This window comes from Macaca fascicularis, chromosome 9 (assembly GCF_037993035.2).
Source record: "Macaca fascicularis isolate 582-1 chromosome 9, T2T-MFA8v1.1".
NCBI lineage: Eukaryota > Metazoa > Chordata > Mammalia > Primates > Cercopithecidae > Macaca > Macaca fascicularis.
In genome coordinates this window covers 62,319,925-62,342,655 of record NC_088383.1, presented here as the reverse complement: position 1 = coordinate 62,342,655, position 22,731 = coordinate 62,319,925, and the positions used below count along the sequence as shown (strand labels likewise).

At 40.2% G+C, this 22,731-nt stretch overlaps 1 protein-coding gene across 7 annotated transcripts in view; it reads left to right on the top strand.

The window, feature by feature from the left end:
- The window catches only part of CCSER2 (coiled-coil serine rich protein 2), a 188,518-nt gene that overhangs the window by 5,249 nt on the left and 160,538 nt on the right, over window positions 1-22,731 (top strand). The gene's annotated exons all lie outside the window — the stretch shown is intronic.

Below are 22,731 nucleotides of genomic sequence, written 5' to 3'. Positions count from 1 at the left end.
CGGATGAATATGTGCTCACAGCACTTTGTTATATTTCTTTCACAGCATTGACTGTGATGTATTGTACCTAATTCTAGTGACATATCTGTCTCCCCCACTGGATTGTGTCCTTGTCAAAGATAGGAACTAAGTAGAGGAATGAGTGAATATAGGATGAGATAATACAGAAAGAGGTCGAGAGACTGAACTGGGAAACACCAGATTACCAAAATGAAAGAGTGGGTGGAGGAAGAGTAGCTCTAGAATATGACAGCTGTCAGGGAGGATGGGGGAAGAGCCATCAGGGAGGGAGCAGAGGGGAGGGAAGTATTAGCACAGATGTGAGCATGTAGAATGGTGCCACCTCAGGCTACAAACAGTTGTGGTTGGTGTGCCCTAGTGTCATAAGCTGATTGTGGTTGTATAGGGTGAACTTGTCTTTCCTTTGTTATTGACTAAAGTTTTCTCTGAGTATCTGATGGCTTTCTGTCTCTTTGGCTTCTGGCTTCTGCTTGCTACAGGTGCTGATGCTGGGGTGTGATTCAGCCTATTGAGATCAACCAATGAGAACAGTCCTCTCTTTTTAAGTGAATTGACCATTCACAGTATGTGAGGTGTAATCTTTGAGTTTTTAGCTCTTCTCTGGTGAGCTGATTGCTTGGGAATGTCCTAGAGTTACTTCTCTACCTTTAAAGACTTTTGGTTGCTTGTATTAAGGTTTGGAGCCATTGGAAAGCCAGAGGTTTCTTGAAGGTTGGATCCATGAGCCCTGAAGTTTTTTACCTGTTTACTTTTTCATATTGATCAGTAACTTAGTTTCAGTGTAGTTGGATCATCTTTGAAGATTGTTGGTCTTAAAAATGCCACAGATTATTCCGAATAATTAAGAATCTATGTTTTCTTTGTACTTTATAGCTATGTAAGACAGGGGCTTGTTTTAAATTTTCTTGGTCAGCTCCTAACTTACTTCATATGTCTGTTTTTCAAAGAGTTACTTGGTAAAGGAATTTGCTCTTGATTTTTTCTACAACCATTTGCTTCAGGTCATCCTTACCCTCTGTTCTCTGCCTTCTCCTGTTTTCATCTACCTGATTTCTGTCCTTGGTAAGGACAGTGGGAAGGAGAAAAGAGAAAAAGCATGAGTGATTACTCCTTCCTTCCCTTTGTTATGATAGTTGTTACTGCTCTCCTCCCTTCCGTCACTGCTCCCAGCTGTTCCCTTTGGCATGGTCTCCTACCCTGTATCTTGAGTTCTGTGTGTGGGAATAGAAATGCAAGGCATGGCTCTAGCTGAGGAACGATGGGCATCTCAGGGTTTTGGTCCTTCTGTGATCTCTCTTTTGGTGCCTGGTATTGAAAAGCCCAGTGACATCTTGTATCTGAGCAAGTGTTTTCTGTTCCCCAGCATTTTACTTCTCTCTCTCTCTTTTTTTTTTTTTTTTTTGAGACAGGGTCTCTGGACCCAGGCAGGAGTGCAGTGGTGTCATTATGGCTCACTGCAGCGTTGACCTCCCGGGCTCTAGCTATCCTCCTGCCTTGGCTTCCCAACCTGTACTCAACCTGTAGCTGGGACTACAGGCATGTACCACCATGCCTGGCTAATTTCTAAAATTTTTCATAGAGACAGGGTCTCCCCACGTTGCCCAGGCTGGGCTCAAACTCCTGGGCTCAGTTGATCCTCCTGCTTTTACCTCCCAAAGTGCTGGCATTACAGGTGTGAGCCACCACAACTGGCCCTGCTTTTCTTTAAAATGCAAAATTAAATTCCAGTCCTGTTTTTTTGAATTGCCTACGCTCCTCCCCAACACTGCCCCCATATCAAGATAGCAAAACCTTTGATGAGGAAGCCCCTAGTAAATACGCTAGGGACAAAGAAGCAAGACAGATTCCAGAAGGTACTTTGAATTGTTGTTGTCATCATATTAATGATATTTCGTTGCAGCCTGAGTGCTTTAGGGCAATTTGAGAGCTTTCTCTGACCATTATCTCTTGGCAGCCAGTGTTAGGGTTGGGAGTTATATAATAATTTTCTCTGAAAACCTTAGCTTAGAAAAACAGGGACTATTCATAACAGCTCTTTAAGTCTGTAGAATGGACTTGATGATATTTTGGTCAGAGTTGGTTGTCCACTTTATAGGAAACATCCAGGTGATGTTTCTTTTTTGGGGTGGGGAGGCAAGGATGGCCATCTTTTTGTTTTGTTTTATTTCTTTTCCTTATTTAAAATTTTTTCTCAGGTATATTTTCCTCATTTTAGGAATATTATGGTATGGCTTGTCAACCTTTATTTATTATTGGTACTAGCTAGAGTTGTAGACTTGGCCATTGTTGTGGCCTTTCTTGCAGTCATGTTTTTCCAGACCTTGAGATGTTTTACATTCTAAATTCCTTCAATCCTGTCTTAGAGAATAGATCCTCAGTCTGGATTTTTCTCATTCATTCATTCAAGAAATGTATTCTGAGCACTTGCTAGGAATAGTTCAGTGAACAAAACAAATTTTCTGCCTTTGTGGAGCTTACATTCTAATGACAAGATACAGAAAATAAGTATATGTGTAATATGTCATCTATTGTATTGCTGTAGAGAAAAGTAAAGCAGGAAAAGGTGAAAAGAACATGTGAGGGTGATGCTGCTGTTTTATCTAAGGTGGTTAGGGAAGGCTGTAATAAAAACTAGTATTTGAGCAGAGATCTTGAAGAAGTGAGAATGTGATCTATGCAGATATTAGGAGAGAGAGTACTTGATGAAGATAGATCTAGAATGCAAAGATCCTGTGGCTGAAGCTTGCTTGACCTGTTCTAGGAGTGGCAAGTAGGCCAGTGGAGGCATTGAGGGGAAATGATGAGGTCAGAGAGGTGGGTTGGGTTGGGGGGATGTCTGATCATATATGGCGTTGTAGGCCAGTGAGACTGGTTTTTAAAAGGTGGGGAGCCACCAGAGTTTTGACTTGTTTTAAGTAGAACTCTCAGCTGCTATGTAGAGAATGTCAGGGGTAGCACATAATAAGATTATTTAGCAGGCTGCAGCAGTAATCCTAAGTGGGAGATGATGATTTTAGGCCGGGATTGGGAGAAGTGCTCACATTTTGTATACATTTTGAAGGCAGAGCCAACAATTTAATGATGGATTGAATGTAGGCTGTGAGTTTGGCTTGAACAGCTGGACAAGTGGAGTTAACATTTACTGAGAAGGGTAAGAGCACAGAAGAAGCAGGGTTTTAGCAGGGGAAGTAATGAGTTCAATTTTGGACATTTTAAGTTAGTAATCTAAGTGGAGATATTGTGAAGAGAGCTGGATATGCACGAGTCCGCAGTTCACAGCTGAGGTCTGGGTTAGAGATATATAAATTTCCAGTTATTAGCAGAGAGATAGTATGTAATGCCATGAGAATGGATTAAAATAATTTAGGGAGTGGGTGTGGCTGGAGAAGTCCCACAAGTTAGCCTTGGGATCCTGTAATGTTTTCAGAGGGAGAGAAACTAGCAGAGGAGACCAAGAAGCAACACTCCCATAAAGAAGGAAGACAATTAAGACTGAGTGGTATCAATGAAGCCAAGTGAAAGTTTTAAGAAGCGAGTGAGTAATCAGCTATGTCAGAAGCTGTTAGATTGAGGACTAAGATATAGCAGTATGAAAATCATTGGTGACCTTAAGTTGTTTCTGGTTTAGTAGTGGAAGTGAAGACTTGATTGGAGTGTGCTTAAGAGAGAATTGGAGGAAAGGAATTGTAGACTACTGGGATAGACAGTTCCTCAAGGAGTTTACTATAAAGCGAAGCTAAATAACAGGTGGTAGCTGGAGGGGATGTCCAGTCAAGGAATTCTTTTTTAAAAGATGGATGCTTTTCTTTTTTTGTATTCTTATTTATATACTGTAAACCAAAAAGTATCTGAGACAGGTCTCAATCTATTTAAAAGTTTATTTTGCCAAGGTTAAGGATGCATGCCAGGGAGACAAGTCTGTCTTTCTCCAAAGATGATTTTGAGGGCTTCAATATTTAAGTGGAAAAAGCAGGCTGGAGGGGCAAGAGAGAGGGTATTATCACATTACTGAATCCACATGCTGTGAAAGAAAAGGAGCAGATAGGGGAATAGTCAGTTATGTATTTGTTTAGTGTTAGTAAATTGGCGCTTTACATAAGACAAGGTGAACACTGAGTAGTTACCCGTGGACATATTTAACTTTTTATCTGTAGCGTGGACATATTTAACTTTTTATCGGTAGCTATCAGCTTAGAAACAAAAGGAAAGGGGGCTGGGCATGCTGGCTCAGCCTGTAATCTCAGCACTTTGGGAGGCCAGGGCAGGCAGATCACCTGAGGTCAGGAATTGGAGACCAGCATGACCAACATGGTGAAACCCCATCTCTACTAAAAATACAGCATTAGCTGGGCGTGGTGGCGCATGCCTGTAATCCCAGCTACTTGGGAAGCTGAGTTGAGGCAGGAGAATTGCTTGAACCTGGTAGGCAGAGGTTGTGGTGAGCCAAGATCGTGTCATTGCACTCCAGCCTGGGCAACAAGAGAGAAACTCCAAAAAAAACACTTCAAAAAAAAAAAAAAAACACCCCAACAAAAACAAAAGGAAAGGCAGCTTCTTTTGTGACTCAGCTTTCAGCTTACTTTTTTCTTTGGCATAGTGAAATTAGGGTCCCAGGTTTTTACTTTCACAATACAAATATATGTAGTTAACAAAATGTTTCGACAGAGGAAAAAAAATACAGGATCTATGTCGTTGAAACATAAATGAAATTAATTTTATCCTAATCTGTGCGCTCAAGCTCCATCATCATCATCATGATGGACTGTACTGCAGTTTTGTGCAGTGCTTGCCTTGTAGTAGCTTCGAAATTTTGATTTAGCAACGTGTTTGTTATGGTAGTTTTACCTTTTTAAAAATAAAAGTTAAATTGAAGAATAAATGAGCAACTATTCCAGGGAAATTTTGACGGCTACTCTTCTCCACCACTCCTTTTTTTCTAATGTACCTGATCTCATTTTACTGTAATTGCTTATGATTATTGAGTTGATGTTTGAGATTTCAGAAACTATGTTGAAAGCACATAGTACAGTTATAGCACTTTATATGCCTCTTTTCGTGGTTCATTTATGTTTAAGTAAGTAGTAGTCAATATTTAGTGTTGGAGCATCATTGCAGTTGCTTCTTAACCCTCTTCATTGGTCTTTCTCCAGATTTTCTTCCCTTAGCCACTGATCCATGCCCCTGACTTGCGGATTTCCGAAACACACATCTGACTAGGTTGTGTTTTTGCTAAAAAAATCTTCTGTGTCTCCCTATTCTCTACAGAAGTTAGTTTCCTTTCCTTTCCTTTTTCCTTTCCCTTTTCCTTTCCCTTCCCTTTTCCTTTCCCTTCCCTTCCCTTCCCTTCCCTTCCCTTCCCTTCCCTTTTCCTTTCCCTTCCCTTTTCCTTTCCCTCCCCTCCCCTCCCCTCCCCTCCCCTCCCCTCCCCTCCCCTCCCCTCCCCTCCCCTCCCCTCCCCTCCCCTGTTTACCCACCTTTTGCCTGCACATGCTTTAGGGGATCTGGAGTGCTCCCTAGGGTGTCTTGCTGTGTTGGCCAGGCTGGTCTCAAACTCCTAATGTCAAGCCATTTTCCCACCTTGGCCTCCCAAAGTGCTGGGATTATAGACGTGAGCCACCGTGCCCAACCTCCCTAGGGGATTCTAATGCACATGTGATGTTTCTTACCATAAGGCTATAGAATAAAGATCAGATTTTTTATTAGCATACAGATAGTCCTCCAAGAGGAGGTTCCATGAAAATGAGAAATGCTTTGGCATCTCTTGGCTTTTGCACATACTGTTACTTTTTTTTTTAAATTTATTTTTTATTTTTTGAGACAGAGTTTCACTCTTGTTGCCCAGGCTGGAGTGCAACCGCGTGATCTTGGCTCACTGCAACCTATGCCTCCCAGGTTCAAGCGATTATCCTGCCTCGGGGGATTACAAGCATGTGCCACCACGCCTGGCTGGTTTTGTATTTCTAGTAGAAATGGGGTTTCTCCATGTTGGTCAGGCTGGTCTGGAACTCCTAACCTCAGGTGATATGCCCGCCTTGGCCTCCCAAAGTGCTGGGATTACAGGCATGAGCGACCATGCCCGGCTGCTATTTCTTTTTTTGTAGAATACCATTCATCTTCTCAGTCTTCTCATTAAATCACTTTATCTTTTTTATATTTATTTATTTATTTATTTATTTATTGAGACGGAGTCTTGCTCTGTCGCCCAGGCTGGAGTGCAAAGGCACAATCTCTGCTCACAGCAGCCTCCGCCTCCCAGGTTCAAACAATTCTCCTGACTCAGCCTCCCAAGTAGCTGGGATTACAGGTGCGTACCACCACGCCCGGCTAATTTTTTATATTTTAAGCACAGGCAGGGTTTCACTATGTTGGCCAGGCTGGTCTTGAGTTCCTGACCTCAAGTAATCCACCTGCCTTGGCCCCCAAAGTGCTGGGATTTCAGGTGTGAGCCACTGTACCCCGCCATCACTTTATCTTTTTAAGAGGCTAACATAGATGCCTCTTCTTCCAGGAAAGCTGCTAGACATATGTTCATTATGCCTCTTCCGTCTGTCCTTCGTTGTATTCTGTTACCTGTGTTCCTGTTAACATTATGCAGTTATTTTGTTACAGTATTTGCTGTATCTTACTGTTTGTTTTCGTGACAGGTTCCTCTTGCCCTCAACTTATAGACACTCGATAACTTTTTTATTGAATGAATGAGTAAAGCAAGTAATTATTCAGTGTTAACCCAGTTTTGATTGACCCATTTGGTTGGGAATTTACGCCTCAATTTGTACAGAATATACAAATGAACAATTCGAATAGTGTTCTTAAAGACAGTCATATCCTAAACTGTTAGGAATTCATATTTATTAAATATTTTTGTTCATGAGCAAATAATGAGACTTGTTGATTTATTTTCTAAATATCTCTTATTTTTGTCTGAATTTTTTCCTCTTCTGGTTTTATTTTTTTTCCTCTTTGACATCTCTATTTGGATGTTGACCTTAACCATCCTCTACCCTAACTAACTCATCCCCTAAACTTGATCCCCCTCTTGGCTTCTCCATTAGTGTTTTCTCTGTCACCATCTTACAAGTCATTTAGGTTTCTCGGTAGTATCTGTAGGTCTTACTTCTACATCTGATGAGTTACTGAGTTCAACAAACATTTTTTTAGCCACTTCCTGTGTTCCTGACTTGTTAGTGTTAGTAATAAGGGGCTGAACAACAGAAGGTCCCCGTCTGCAAATGATTATGATACAATGTGATGAGTATGGTAATATAGTAATAGTGAATATATAGGGCACTATTAGAACATAGAAAAAAAAAAGAAAAAAACAGTGTTTTTTCCTACTCTCAAATACCACTCAATATAACCCCTTTTTTTTTTTTTTTTTTTGAGACAATGTCTTGTTCTGTCACCCAGGCTGGAGTGCAGTGGCTTGATTATAGGTCACTGCAGCCTTAACCTCCTGGGCTCAAGTGATGTGCCCTCCCGAGTAGCTGGGACTACAAGTGTGTGCCACCATGCCCAGCTAATTTTCTTTTTATAACATTTTTATGTAGATATGGGGTTTTGCCAAGTTGCCCAGGCTTGTCTCAAACTCCTGGCCTCTAGGAGCCTCCTACCTTGGCCTCCCAAAGTGTTAGAATTACAGGCACAAGCCACCGTACCTGGCCTTTGTAACTCTTTTTTTTTTTTTTTAAAGAGGCGGAGTTTTGCTCTCTTGCCTGGGCTGGTCTCAAACTCCTAGCCTAAAGTGATCCTCCTGCTTTGACCTTTCAAAGTGCTGGGATTACAAGAGTGAGCCACACAGCACTTGGCCACACAGCACCTCTTAAACTAAATGTATGGAGATTGTTTTGCCGGACACCAAGCAATTCTGACACCAGAATCTCCAGTGAAGAACAGCTGGATGTCCTGTAATTTAGTTCAAATCTGACACTGTCTGCCTGTAGATAGTGTTAAATCCTGGAGGATAAGGGCTCAGTCCCACAAGACAGCCCCCCACTCCCACTTCAGATGCATGCTCCAGGTTGTGACCTGTGTCTGTGACCAGCCATAAATTGGGGTTCCCACGACCCCCTTCTTGGGTTCAGTTAATTTGCTAGAGCAGCTCATAGAACTTAGGGAAACACTTTACTTGTTTGCCCATTTATTAAACAGCATATTACAAAAAATATAGATGAACAGCCAGATGGAGGAGATGAATAGGGTAGCTCATGGAAACGGGCGTGGAGCTTCTCTGCCCTCTCTGGGTGTACCACTCTCCAGGTATGTCCACGTATTCAGCTCTCTGAACCCTGTCCTTTTGGCCTTTTATGGAGGTTTTATTACATAGGTATGATTGCTTACATCATTGGCCATTGGTGATTAACTCAACCTTCAGTCCCCTTCCCCTCCCTCAAGGTTGGGGGATGGGGCTAAAAAGTCCCAACCTGTACTCATGCTCTGGTCTTTCTGGTGACCAGCTTCCATCCTGAGGTTAACTAGGGGTCCCCAACTAGCAGTCCTCATCAGCATACAAAAGACACTCACTCATCACTCTGGAGATTCCATGGGTTTTAGGAGTTATGTGTCAGGAACCAGGGGCAGAGACCAAGTATATGTTATATATGGGATATGATGTCATATCACAGTATCACAGGCAGCCTGGGAATAAAGAATATCTCTTTCACATATTCCTTATTTTTTACTTTGGCTACTGCCAGTCTCTTTCAGGTCCTCATTACTATGTTTAGATAATTGTAAGACCTCTTAGTAGCTTCTCCTGCCTTAACTCTTGTCATTCCAGTTCCTCATGTACTGTGTCATCAGAAAGCGTTGAGAAAATTGTCTTATAAAGGAAAAAAGATGTTACATGCCTTTCCTTCTCCTATTCACAGAATAAACTCCAAGAATAAAATCTAGAATTCAAAGCCCTTGACTCAGACTTCGTTTTCTTGTCTTCTGCTACATGAACCTTTCATCCAGCAAAACTCTTCTACATTCTGTTTGAAACATGCTTCACACATTCTTTTTTTTTTTTGCCTTGATTGTGTAGTACTCATTCCCCCAGAACATTTTACTTTTGCTTCCTCTATTTACAGAAACTATGTCTATCTGTTGACATAGTTCTTAATTGTTAAATCCACTGTGAACCTTAGACCATCATGCCCATGTTCTTGAACTTTCTTTGCCTTCAAAAGCATCACTTTCTTGTTTCTCTTTCTTTTTCTTTTCTTTTCTTTTTTTTTTTTGAGATGGAGTCTTGCACTGTCTCCCAGTGCAGTTGTGCAATCTCTGCTCACTGCAACCTCTGCCTTCTGGGTTCAAGCAATTCTCCTGCTTCAGCCTCCCAAGTAGCTGGGATTACAGGCACCTGCCACTACACCCAGCTCATTTTTGTATTTTTAGGAGGATCCGGGGTTTACCATGTTGGCCAGGCTGATCTCAAACTCCTGACCTCCAGTGACCCGGCCACCTTGGCCTCCCAAAGTGGTGGGATTACAAGTGTAAGCCATTATGCCTGGCCGTGTTTCTCTTTCATACCTATTCTTTTCCAGCTGTCTTTACTGTCTCTTGTTCATGTATTCAGCTAATTTTCCCGTCTTAGTTAATGATACTGCCAGTCATTCAGTTGCCCGAAGTATAAACCTGGGAGTAATCCAGACTTCTCTTATCTCTCATTTTCCATTTGTTGTCAAGTCTTTATGAGGTATCTCTTCTCTCTTCATTCTCTTTACTGTTTCCTTGGGCTAGGTCTAATATCTAGAGTAAACCACTATAAAAAGCCCCGTCAGCGTAAGTACTCTACCTGGTCCTGGGTATTATACATGACACGTATTCAGGAAATGCATTTTGGTTATAGCCAGTAGGAATGTCAAACACAAAATACAGTTTTGAGTTGACCACCCAAGAATAGTGTTTTAACCACGGACTGATTATTCTGTATCCATTAAAGGTCGATTTCCTAAAATATCTCAATTAGATGACATTGTTATGAAGTAATTTTTACTTCTTACAAAAAATTTATTTAAGGTTTAAGAAGATGATGTATTAGTATTACAAGGAAAAGGCAAGAAAAGTTGTATGGAAACAGGGCTCTGGATGGGATATGTGCCAGAAATGATCTTGTAGATGTTTTATTAATGTGCTAGAAAAGAGTTTAAAAGTTTGCAGGTAATGTTTGGTGCTTATTTATTCACATGACAGTATAGGAGCAATTAGCTACAGGAAGATCTTGAGACTGGAATAGACAAAATTTGAGTATTAGTGTGTGGAATTGTAACCTAATATAGTTGAGTAGTACTGTGAAGATGCTGTTTAATTGTCAGTTAATACCCAGGAGAAACTCCTGATATCACTGTTTCATGTTCCTGGAAGATACTGACATAATATGCTGATGCTTAAGATGTGGTAACATAATCACTGTACCTCTGCATCATTTAATATGTTTCATAAGCACAAGCTGTTTAGTATTGAAGAATTCTTTTTTGACCCCAGACGTAGTCATAGAAGAGCCCTTTAGTCTCGACATTTTTTTTGGTTTGCTAATAGTAGATCTTAGGATTTGTCTTACTTGTGCCATTAAAGAAAAGTCCAAATTTGCATTATTTTCTACTTTAAAACTTAAGATCCCCTTATTCTAAATGTATTTTGCACGTATTTCAAAATAACTGAATTTATATTTTGTGAATATTTTACAAAAGTATTTAGAACTTTTTTTTTTTTTTTTTTTGCTGTCGCTTTATTTTTTTCTTTTTCGATGTTATCTTTTGAATATATGTTTCTTTATTGTTGATCTTTACTTTCTGATGAATTTAGGGGTTTATGAGGCTGGCACTAGATTGTCACATGGACGTCACCTTGGAAAATCTATCTGAGTACTCTGTATTGTAGCATTTTGAAGTTGATAGTGGGATGTGTATATCATTTTGGCTTATGTTATTCTGTCCAGGGGATTTTCCGTAGGGAAGGTGGGAAAGAAAGGAGGAACGCTTTGCAGAGAATTCCCCTGGTGGACAAGTAGCATTTTGAGTCAAGGGAGTAATGTGCACTCTGGTAAGGAGTCCTGAAAGAGCATCTTATGGTTACAGATCCTTAGGTGGTTTGGTCTGGTTGGAAGGCAGGCTTTGTTGGTTAGAGGTAAGAGGGAGCAGCTGTAAAGGAATACCAAAGCCGCAATTTGAAGGCTTGGGTAATTTTAGCTGCATGCACTCATTAACTGTGCATCTATATGTGATTTCCCTAAGTTTCAATTTCCTTAAATGTGCAAAATGAGAATAATAAAAATATCTACACTGTAGGATTGTTGTGAGGTTTAAATTAGGTAACATTGGTACCTGGCACATAAGTACTTAATAAATATAAGCTGCTGTTTTTAGGTATTTGTACTTTAGAGACTTATTGAAGGATTTTAAAATTGAAGAGTGACATGATCAGAATTAGAATTTAGAATATTAACCTCAGGAACAGTGTAAAAAATGGATTGAAGGGGAAGAAACTGAAGGCAGAAAATTAAGTAGGCCTGTGCTAGAATACTGGCTAGTAAGATTCTAGATTAAGAAATGAGGAGAGGACAGGACGGGTTTGAGAACTATTGCAGATTGTCATGTGCATTATATTCCATGAGTTGGGGAGATCTTAAGGGAACTAGGGGAATTGACAGCAAGAATACGGACAGAATACCTAGCTGAGTAAGAAACATTGTATTTTCCTCCTCTTAATACAATTCAGAAACATACTTTAAAAGTATTTGGTATTTTGACATTTGGTTCTGGGACATTTTGAAGTATTACCATATAATCATTTTTGGATAAAGATACATGTCTATTTACACAGTTTTTTTTTTGGAGTACTTTATGTACATTCTGGTTGAATACTCTTCTATTTGGCAAGTTTCGTTATAGCATTTGAAAAACTGCCCTTTCCCAGTAAAATGATTAGATTTTAATTTGTTTACTCAATTCAGTGTTCTTACCTTACATAATTTTAGATTATTTGATAACAGAGAATAAAGTTCTCTCTAGACTATGACGTGTTTTCTTGTCACTGAAGTGTTCCTAGCATTGTATTGCCCATTTGTACTATTGGTTAAATATAATGTACTTTAATTTTAAGGTGTGGTTGAGACTCAGGCCCAAGATATTTTACTTTTTATTGGTCATATTTTATGAAATTATAATGATAATTATTGAAGTAAACAAGATTTTGGGATTGTGTATAAGGTCATAGGCATTTTCACTTGTTTATCAGCAACCGCTAGAAGTTATGTCTCCTTCGCTATTGAATTAGAGTAAGACTCTATACATACTGCTATATCCAAGGGCAAAAAAAGTAACGTTTAGTAAAGATATGAAAGATTTTTCAGTGATATTTATTTCTTCACCCAATAGCTTTTATTAAGTGTCTTTTTATGTATTAGAATAATTGTTTTTGAGACTCTTTTATGTATTAGAATAATCTTTGTTGAAACTCTCAAGTTTTACTCTTGTTGCCCAGGCTAGAGTGCAATGTCGCAATCTCGGCTCACTGCAAACTCTGCCTCCCGGGTTCAAGCGATTCTTCTGCCTCAGCCTCCTGAGTAGCTGGGATTACAGGCATGCACCACCATGCCTGGCTAATTTTGTACTTTTAGTAAAGACAGGGTTTCTCTGTGTTGGTCAGGCTGGTCTTGAACTCCTGACCTCAGGTGATCCACCCACCTTGGCCTCCCAAAGTGCTGAGATTACAGGCGTGAGCCACTGCACCTGGCCATGTATTAGAATAATCTTTAGGAATTAAAATAAATAAATAAATATTTTGTGCTCCTTGTCTTCAAGGAGCTCTCAGTCTAGTGGAGAAAGTAGAACACAGGAAAACATGATCTTAAAAATAAAATAGTGTAATAATTGCTATAGCTAGGGATACCCAGCTAAACCATGGGCATTTGTAGGAGGAACATCTAATCTTCAGGTATCACATGAGCATGCTAATTTGATAGATTTGTTGCTAAATATTACATGATAAGAGTAGATCCAGAACTGAAAGGAGTCTATCATCCAGCCATCTGTTACAGATCAGGACAGAGTACATTTCAGAGAGCACAGTTAGGAACATGCTACTTCATGGGAGATGGAAGATTGCAAGAAGCCTCTTGGCAATCCTCACTTCTTACGCCATTTCTTTATATAGAGTAAGTTGTGTATATTCCTTGTCTCTCTGATGGGGTCACTACTCTAGGTAATGGATGAGACATGATGGAGTGGGTTGAGGAGATACATATTTGAATTATTTGGAGTGAATAAGAGAAATCTGGGACTGTTTTAAAAAAAGTTTTGGGTTTTTTTGGTAATAATTTTATACTCAGAGAAATGTTGCAAGACCAAGAATAGTACAAAGAATATCTACTCTTTATCCAGATTTACCTGTTGTTAATATTTTGTGCCATTTTATCATTTGCTGTCTTTCATACATATGTATATAATGAATATGTATATATATGTTTATATGCATATTATGGCCCTTTACCTCCTAAATACTTCAACATGTATTTCCCAATCATAGGGATTTAAAAAAAAATTTGCACAGTATGGACTTTACTAAATTTAACATTGATGCAATAGTTTAATCTACCATTTGTATTCCAATTTTATTTTTCAATTGGCCCAGTCACCTTTATAGTATTTCCCCTTCCACAGACTGCTTTTTAAAGAGCAAAGAATGAGTCATGAGTAATTTTTAGTAGAAACTTTCTATTAAGAGTCTAAAGACAATCATAGTGACTTAAAGTTAGATTCCTGTTTTGATCCACATCCATGCCTCCCCCAAACTTTCCTATCTTAGAAAATGACAGCACAGTCCCATTAATTGTTCAAGCCAGAAACCTGAAGCTTACTTGGTTTCTCTTTTAACTTTATCCTTTGAGTTTAACCCATCACTGAGTCCTGCAGTTTCTGTCTCCGCTATGTATGTTGAAACCCATCTTTTGGCTGGGTACAGTGGTTCTCGCCTATAATCCCAGCACTTGGGGAGGCAGGAGGATCACTTGAGCTCAGGAGTTCAAGACCAGCCTGGGCAACATAGTGAGACACCGCCCATCTACAAAAATTAAAAAGTTAGCTGGCGGTGGTGGTGTGTGCCTGTGATCCCAGCTATTAGGGAGGCTGAGCTAAGAGGATTGCTTGAGCCCAGGAGGTCGAGGCTGCAGTGAACTATGATCACCCCATTGTACTCCATTCTGGATGACAGAGAGAGACCTTGTTTCAAAAAAAGAGAAAGAAAGAAACTTGTATATACCTCTCTCTCCATCTACTTCAACCAGCCTAGTCTATCATCGTTTCTCATCTGAACTCCTACCTAGTTTCCCACCTGATTTTTTTCCTGCTTCTACATTTTCTTCTTTCCTATTCATTCTCCACATAACAGCCAGAATGATCTTTTAGAAATGTAAATCAGATCGGCCAGGTGCAGTGGCTCATGCCTGTAATCCCAGCACTTTGTGAGGCTGAGGCAGGCGGATCACCTGAGGTCTGGAGTTCAAGACCAGCCTGGCTAACATGGTGAAACCCCATCTCTATTAAAAATACAAAAATTAGCCAGGCGTGGTGGCGGCACCTGTAATCCCAGCTACTTGGGAGGCTGAGGCAGGAGAATCGCTTGAACCTGGGAAGTGGAGGTTGCAGTGAGCCGAGATCATGCCACTGCACTCCAGCCTTGGTGACAGAGCGTGACTGCATCTCCAAAAAGTAGCAATAATAAAAGGAAGTAAATCAGATCGCATCACCCTCCAGTTTATACATTTAGTGGTTTTCCACTGCGCCAGAGCGGTCTCTGCATAGCTTAACTCTTCTTTAGTCCACAACTGTAAAATATTCTCCCTGAGAGAGGCCTTACTTGATGCCTAGTTTGTTATTTTTCCTAAAGCATTTCATCGTTTTCCTTTATAGCACTTATGATTTGTAATTATTTAATTTTTTTTCTTTTTCTCTATTTCCTACACTAGGTTGTAAGTGCAAAAAGCACAGGGACCAGGTCTGTTTTGTATACTTTTATATACCTAGCACATTGCTAGGGTTATAGCAGGTGATTAATAAATATTTGAATATTTGAGTGAAAGGAAACCTGAGAGGTTATCTAGTCTTACCTCCCACCAATTTAAGAGTCTGCACTATCTGTCAACTGCTTATCTAGCTTATTTTTTAATGCTTTCACAAATGGACAGCTTAGTGTTTTATGTAGTTTACTTTGTTGACTATTTTGACAGTTTGAAAAGTTTTACTTTTTTGGGCTGAAAACTGCCCTTTTCTTACTTCTATTCATTGGTCCTAGTTCTGCCCCTTTGTCACAACTTAAACTATTTTGACCCTACATATAGTATCTTAAACTATTTGACAGCAACCGTCACGTGTACTCTTGGCTTTGTTAGGCTAAACCATTTATAAGTGCTTCAGCTTTTCATCATGTGACGTGTTTCTTTACCCTTACCTCCTTTGTGTCCCTTTTGCCAGGGTAGCTCTAAAAGTGGTGTAATGAAGGATAATAGATATTTATAATCTTTGGGTCATCGTCTGTGATTAAATGATTTATAGCACATTAATTCCATGTAATATATTGTGGCCCTTAAAATAACAAATATAACTGTAGAACTGTGGGATATATTTATAAAACAGTGATGTTTTAAAAGTAGAACATTAAATTGTATCTAGATAATATAGCTGACTCTGTGTGTGTAGATGAAATTTAGAAGGGTACATGAAGTAATGAGAATAGTTGTACAGTTGTGTTAGGGAGGTAGAATTATAGGGAGAAGTTTTTTTTTTTTTTTCTTTTTTCTTTGAGACAGAGTCTCACTCTGTCACCCTGGCTGGAGTGCAGTGGCGTGATCTCGGATCACTGCTTCCTAGGTTCAAGCGATTCTCATGCCTCAATGTCCAGAGTAGCTGGGATTACAGGCATCTGCCACCATGCCTGGCTAATTTGTGTATTTTTAGTAGAGATGAGGTTTCACCCTGGTGGCCAGGCCTCACGTGAGCTGCTCACCTTGGCCTCCCAAAGCCCCAAAGTGCTGGGATTACAGGTGTGAGCCACTGTGCCTGACTTTATTTGAGATACTGGGTTTCACTGTGTTACCCAGGCTGGACTCGAACTCCTGGGCTTAAGTGATCCTCCCACTGTAGCCTCCCGAGTAGCTTGGACTATAGGTATGAGCTACCATGCCTGGCCCAGAAGTTTTAAAATACAGAGTATTTTATAATTAGTTTAATAAGAAAGGAGAAAATATAATGCTTGGAAATGTCATTCCAACTAGAATTAAGTGATATTTCAGTAGTCTGCATTAGGACTGTATTTCTTTTAATGTAGTTTAAGAATGCTTGTTTTGTGGCCTTATCACATTATAATAATAGCCACGTTTGGCTAGTGGCTACTGTATTGACAGGGCAGATATATGTATTGGGTAAGGGCAGGTGGAGAACATTTCTTTTGGTACAATGTTCTTTGGATAGTGCCAGAATAAGAGATTGTGTGGGATGGATCACTCATGACAGCAAGATAGGCAAAATGGTGACTTGTAGGTCTGCCACGGTGGCTTACGCCTGTAATCCCAGCGCTTTGGGAGGCCGAAGCAGGCGGATCATGAGGTCAGGAGATCAAGACCATCCTGGCCAACACAGTGAAACCCTGTCTCTACTAAAAATATAAAAAAATATTAGTTGGGTGTGATGGTACACACCTGTAGTCCCAGCTATTCCGGAGGCTGAGGCAGAATTGCTTGAACTCAGGAGGCAGAGGTTGCAGTGAGCCAAGATTGTGTCACTGCACTTCAGCCTGGCGACAGAACAAGACTCTGTCTCAAAAAAAAAAAAAAAAAAAAAGGTGATTTGTGTGCATGCAATCCTTTTGCAGCTCAATCCTGAAGGTAGAGGAATCAAGGTGAGGTGTGGGAACAGGGCCACAAGACAATAGTTCATGGCACTGGCCGTTAGGTGGCAGTGTCTCCTCAGGCCTGCTAGTTATTGGAGACTCACTCAGGGAGTAGGAAGAATGAGGGGAGCAGTCTTCTCGGTGAGTGGGCAAGGTTTCTGTATATGTAAAAGTTTGTTGGTAGTGTCTTTATATTTCAAAGGGTACCTCTCACCACCACCACCGCTGCTGCTGCCACCACCACCACTACTACCACCACCTCCTCTTACCATATTAAGTGCCACTGACAGGTTCAGTGGTCCTGATTTCCTGACTCTCTGTATGAACTTGGACAAATTACTTAACTTCTCTGAGGCTATTTCTTCATCTGGGAAATCAGAATAAATATACCTATATAGTAGTTGTTAAGGTAAGAAGTTAAGGTTAAGATATGATAGTTCTTTTTTTTTATTTTTATTTTTGGAGACAGAGTCTCTGTCACCCAGGCTGGATTGCAGTGGTACAATCTTGGTTCACTGCAACCTCTGCCTTTTAGGTTCAATTGACTCTCATGCCTCAGCTTCCTGAGTAGCTGGGATTACAGGCACGTGCCCCCACTCCTGGCTAATTTTCGTATTTTTAGTAGAGACAGGGTTTTACCATGTTGGCCAGGCTGGTCTCAAACTCCTGACCTCAGGTGATCCACCTGCCTTGGCCTCCCAAAGTGCTGGGATTACAGGGGTGAGCCACTGCACCCAGCCTAAGATATAATTCTTATAAGTGAATAGCACAGTGCTACGCATACACCTGCTTGGTAACAATTAGTTATCATCTAAGGGCCCTTACAGTCATGTTCTCCTCTTTTGTTTTCAGCAGGGATGGTTAAGCCTTTCCACCCTCTGGTTGCATAGGAAGGACACTTTCTTGTCTCGGTCATGGAGATCCCGTATAGCCTGTCTTCCACAGGTGTTCCTGTCTCTTGAGATAGCAGCTGAGCAAGCCCCGGGACATTATTCATTTGTATGCACTAACATCTGTTATATGCCAGGCTCTGTGCTAGATGCTGAGTATTAAAAAAAATGAGTCTTTAATTAGGCTATTGAGTATATGTTGTAGATATTTTCATTATGCTTATGTTTTTGAAATTACTTGTTTTGCTCATGTTCTGTATGCTTTTATTGGTTGAGTTTGCTCATAACGCTTAGTAAGATCTAGTCCCTGCTTCCTCCAGCCCCGTTCAGCTGCAGGTACGATTTCCACACCCTTCAGGTTTAGCCAATCCTGACTTAGGTGGGTGAATGGGGCCTGCAATTAGCCTGGCTACCGTAGGCACAATGTTTACCATTCCCATCAAGCTGCCACTTTCTTCAGGGATTAGCTGTAAACCAGAACTTCTGCCTTGTTTTCCCCTGTAGCATTTTCAGTCTCCTGATGGTACTGGGAGCCCACTTTGATCTCATGGTGGGATCTTGTTCCAAATTTTGTACCTGCCATTTTCTTTATTTTTAACCTCCTCTTTGAGCTCTTTTCCTGCAGAAAAGAGGGTACAAAATAAAATAAATAAACCCAGGCCAGGCATGGTGGCTCATGCATGTAATCCCAACACTTTGGGAGGCTGAGGTGGGTGGATTACTTGAGCTCTGGAGTTCGAGACCAGTCTGGACATTGTGGCGGAAACCCATTCTTTACAAAAATTAGTCAGGTGTGGTGGCACACACCTATAGTCCCAGCTACTGGGAAGGCTGAGGTGGGAGGCTTGCTTGAGCCCAGGAGGTTGAGGCTGCAGTGAGCTGTGTTTGCACCACTTCACTCCTGCCTGGGTGGGAGACAGAGGGAGACTCTGTCTCAAACAAAAAACAAAGAAGATTCCCTCTATATTGTCTCAAGTTACTGTTTTTTTTTTTTTTTTTTTTTTTTTTTTTTTTTTTTTTTTTAATAGGGTGTGTTTGAAAGAATAGGTTATGTTTCCTGATGGTTTATCTCTTTATTCTTGAACCTGTTGTAGTCAGGTTTGTGTACCTCATCTTGTCTCCTGAAACTGCTTTGGCAAAGGTGACCAAATTTGTAAACTACCAAGCCCAATTATTCTTTTTAGTTTTTAGTTTACTTATATGTGGAATTTGACACTACTGCTTGTTATCTTCAAAGTTTCTTTCAAATTACTTTTTTAGTTCTTTTCTTTACCCTTGGATCATATGTTCTTTGCACCACCCCCGACCCTTCCTCCTATCCATTTTTTTAAGTGTCGGTGATACCTTTCTCTCCTTGTTGTACATCTTCTCCAGGTGACCTCACTTATTTTTGGTGGAAAATCTGACCATCATTCCTGTGCTGATAATTCCCAAATCATCGTCTCCCTTTCAGATTTTGCCCTTGCATTTCAGACTCCTTTGACCAGTAAACACCCTGGTGTATGCTCTCTAGAAATGCACCTCCAAGTTAGCTTGACGTGCTAAGTTTGTGATCTTTTTCTGCAGACATTATGTTTGCCCTCAATGAAAGGCAAACATTATGTCTGGGTAAAAAGATCATGTCTAGTCAGACAAGCCCAGAATTTTGAGCTCTTTCATCTCCCACATCTAATCAATCACTCATCCATTTGTTAGCTAAGTATTATGCTCTCATTTTGTGCCCAATATTGTGACAAAATTCTTTAGATTTAATATTGCTGATATCTTTTGTACCTTTTTGCTACAATCTTTGTTGTCTTTCTCATGTTGTAACGCCTTAACCCATCTCCCCTTCTTAACCCATCTCCTCCATACTTAAAGTGACTTTTCAAAATTCAGGTGAGATCTTTTTTTTTTTTTATGGTTTAAAACCCTTTAGTTTCCTAATTGCCCATAATAAAGTCCAAACTTCTTAGTATGACACATAAACCACTCTGTAGGCTGTATTTTTCCCCTATTCTTCCTTTCTTCTTATGCATTTCTGAAACCCTGTTCGCTACCATTGTTCAGTCAACAACAATTTTCTGAATGTGTCATGCTGGTTCCATGCTTCTGTTTATGCTCTTAGGCTATATTGTTTTTTCACATTGAGTGTCTGTATTTCTATTTACTATTTATCTTTTGAGACTCAGCTCAAGCATTGCCTCCTCTATGAAACCATTTGTTATCCCTCTCTCCCAGTTAAGCACTTTCTTTTTTGTTCCCCCATGTGCTACCCCATATACTCTGCTCTAGCAGTTATAGTACTTCATTCCCCTTCTCTTGTCTACATGTCTTTTCCCTTATATTGGAAGGTCTTATTGTATCCACAACCTCTATCTCACAGCCTTATTGATAATAGGCTTTCAATAAATGTTTAATGACTGAATGAGTTTTAAGTCATTGCTGTAATAACAGCATTTCTTCCTTTACCAGATGATAAGCTGCTTATGGCAAGTACTGTATGTACCTTCTTTACTTTTCAGGATCTTGTCTTATAGTCACTTAATAAAAAAGTGTTGTGGCTGGGCACCGTGGCTCACACCTGTAATCCTAGCACTTTGGGAAGCTGAGGCGGGTGGATCACCTGAGGTCACGAGTTTGAGACCAGCCTGACCAACATGGTGAAACCCTGTCTGGACTAAAAATACAAAAGTTAGCTGGGCATGGTGGCAGGCGCCTGTAATCCTAGTAACTTGGGAGGCTAAGGCAGGAGAATCACTTGAACCCAGGAGGCGGAGGTTGTGGTGAGTCGAGATCATGCCATTGCACTCCAGCCTGGGTGACAAGAGCAAAACTCTGTCTCAAAAAAAAAAAAAAAAAAGAAAAAAGTGTTGTATTAATCTGAGGTAGAGGTTTGCAGTGGATTAAGTGTGCCCTGTCTACAAAGGAAGAAGTTGAGTTGTGTTAGTCCTAAGCACAATAAGATATTTGATGGTCATTATAATTAATTTATAGATGCAAACATTGCACCTAACTTTAATCACTTTGGTATTTGGCAAATCAAGCAGATTCTCAGTGTCAGTACTCTGGGGATTGGTTAAACACTGTTAACTATTTTAAGGATTTTTACTTTTAAAAAATGTTAAGGTATGGGTGTCCTAGTTGCTATTAAGAGTTATGTGAGCAATTATCTAAAACATTTTGTAACTAAATCATATAGGGAGTCAGCATTTAAAGAGCACAGTCATACTGAGATTAAAACTGTGCTGTACTCCATTTCTTTTGTAATTTAGTATTTTTTAAAAAATATATTTTATGCCAAAAGTTTTAAGTTCCTTCTTCAAAAAAATGAAAGAAGTAGGTGTCGTGGATATGCGTAGAGATTGAGATTCTAAATTAGAATACATTATTAAGAAGGAAACTATCAGGGAAGAGATTAGGTTTCTTCATTAGGGTTAGTAACTCAGTGTAGTTTGCGGAGAGGTGGAAAAAAAATCAGTATCAGTGTTAGTACCTGTTTTACTTATGTAAACAGGAACCTATAAGTAGGAGCTTATAAACCAGTTCTATAGGGCCTCAGATATTAATTGAAATATACTGCCAATTGTGTGATAAACTGTTTTGCTTTATGCGTGTGTGTGTATGTGTGTGTGTGTGTGTGTGTGTGTATATATAGATGTGTTGATAATGTAAATTTGAGGTAAAAATTAGTAAAATACCTAGCAAGACACTATTAAGGAATATGCTGTTTATTCTTTCTTTTAACCTACATTTGTAAAAAGCCAGTTAGGTGCCAGCCTATGTCTTAGGGCTTGACTGAGGCAGCAGATGAATGAAAGTCAGTCTGTGTTCTCAAAGAACTTGGCCTCCAGTGGATGGAAAATAAACTTTGAGTGGTCTGAGTGGCATTACTTGGTGTGTTGACAAGAAACAAGAGCCCACATCTGAGGCTGGTGGGTTTGGCTTCTGCAAAGGTGGTTTGATACCATGAAGAATGTGTGAAGGGTGAGGGGTAGTGCATTTCAAACACAAGACTATATATGTAAACACTTGTTGGTGAGACCATGGTCTTGTGGGATCTGTGAGTCTCAGAACTCCCAACAAATCAGGCATAAACCTTTACAAATTAGTCGAATAATTGGGGCTGATGACTAGCTACACCGTCCATAGAAACCTTGAAAAATCCCTAGCTTCCTTTTCCCTGCATTGGACTTGCTTCCCAGCATATGTCCTCATACTTCTTTTTTATGACATTAATTATATTTTTGTGTGTAGTTTTTTTTTTTTTTTTGAGACAGAGTCTCGCTCTGTTGCCCAGGCTGGAGTGCAGTGGCGCGATCTCGGCTCACTGCAAGCTCCACCTCTCGGGTTCACGCCATTCTCCTGCCTCTGCCTCCTGAGTAGCTGGGACTACAGGCACCCACCACCACGCCCGGCTAATTTTTTTGTATTTTTAGTAGAGATGGGGTTTCACTGTGTTAGCCAGGGTGGTCTTGATCTCCTGACCTCGTGATTTGCCTGCCTCAGTCTCCCAAAGTGCTGGAATTACAGGCATGAGCCACTGCACCTGGCCATATTTTTGTGTTTTTAAATGTCTAGTCTTTGCTAGGCCATTAGCTGTAGGAGTGCAAGGTTCATATCTGTCTGTGACAACTGTATCCACAATAACTTGTGCAGTTGCTGGCACATAATGGATGTTCAGTAAATGTTTAGTAGGCAAATAATGCTTTTATGGGTAACATAATGGTGTTATGGAAAGCATATAGTAGTTCTGTTGAAGAAGAGAATGTGGTTTAACGCATGATTTTAAGTATGAGTTTTTTCCTTTCCCATTAGGTGGAATTTAGCCACCTTGACAGTAAAGAACACACATGCCTCTTGAGTTGCTCACCTCTGTTTTCCCCTGCCTACAGTGGTTTGGAAGACATAGATAACTACGAAATAGGACATTTTGGGTGAAGTTAGGGTCTAAAGTTAGCATGGAGTTTAAAAA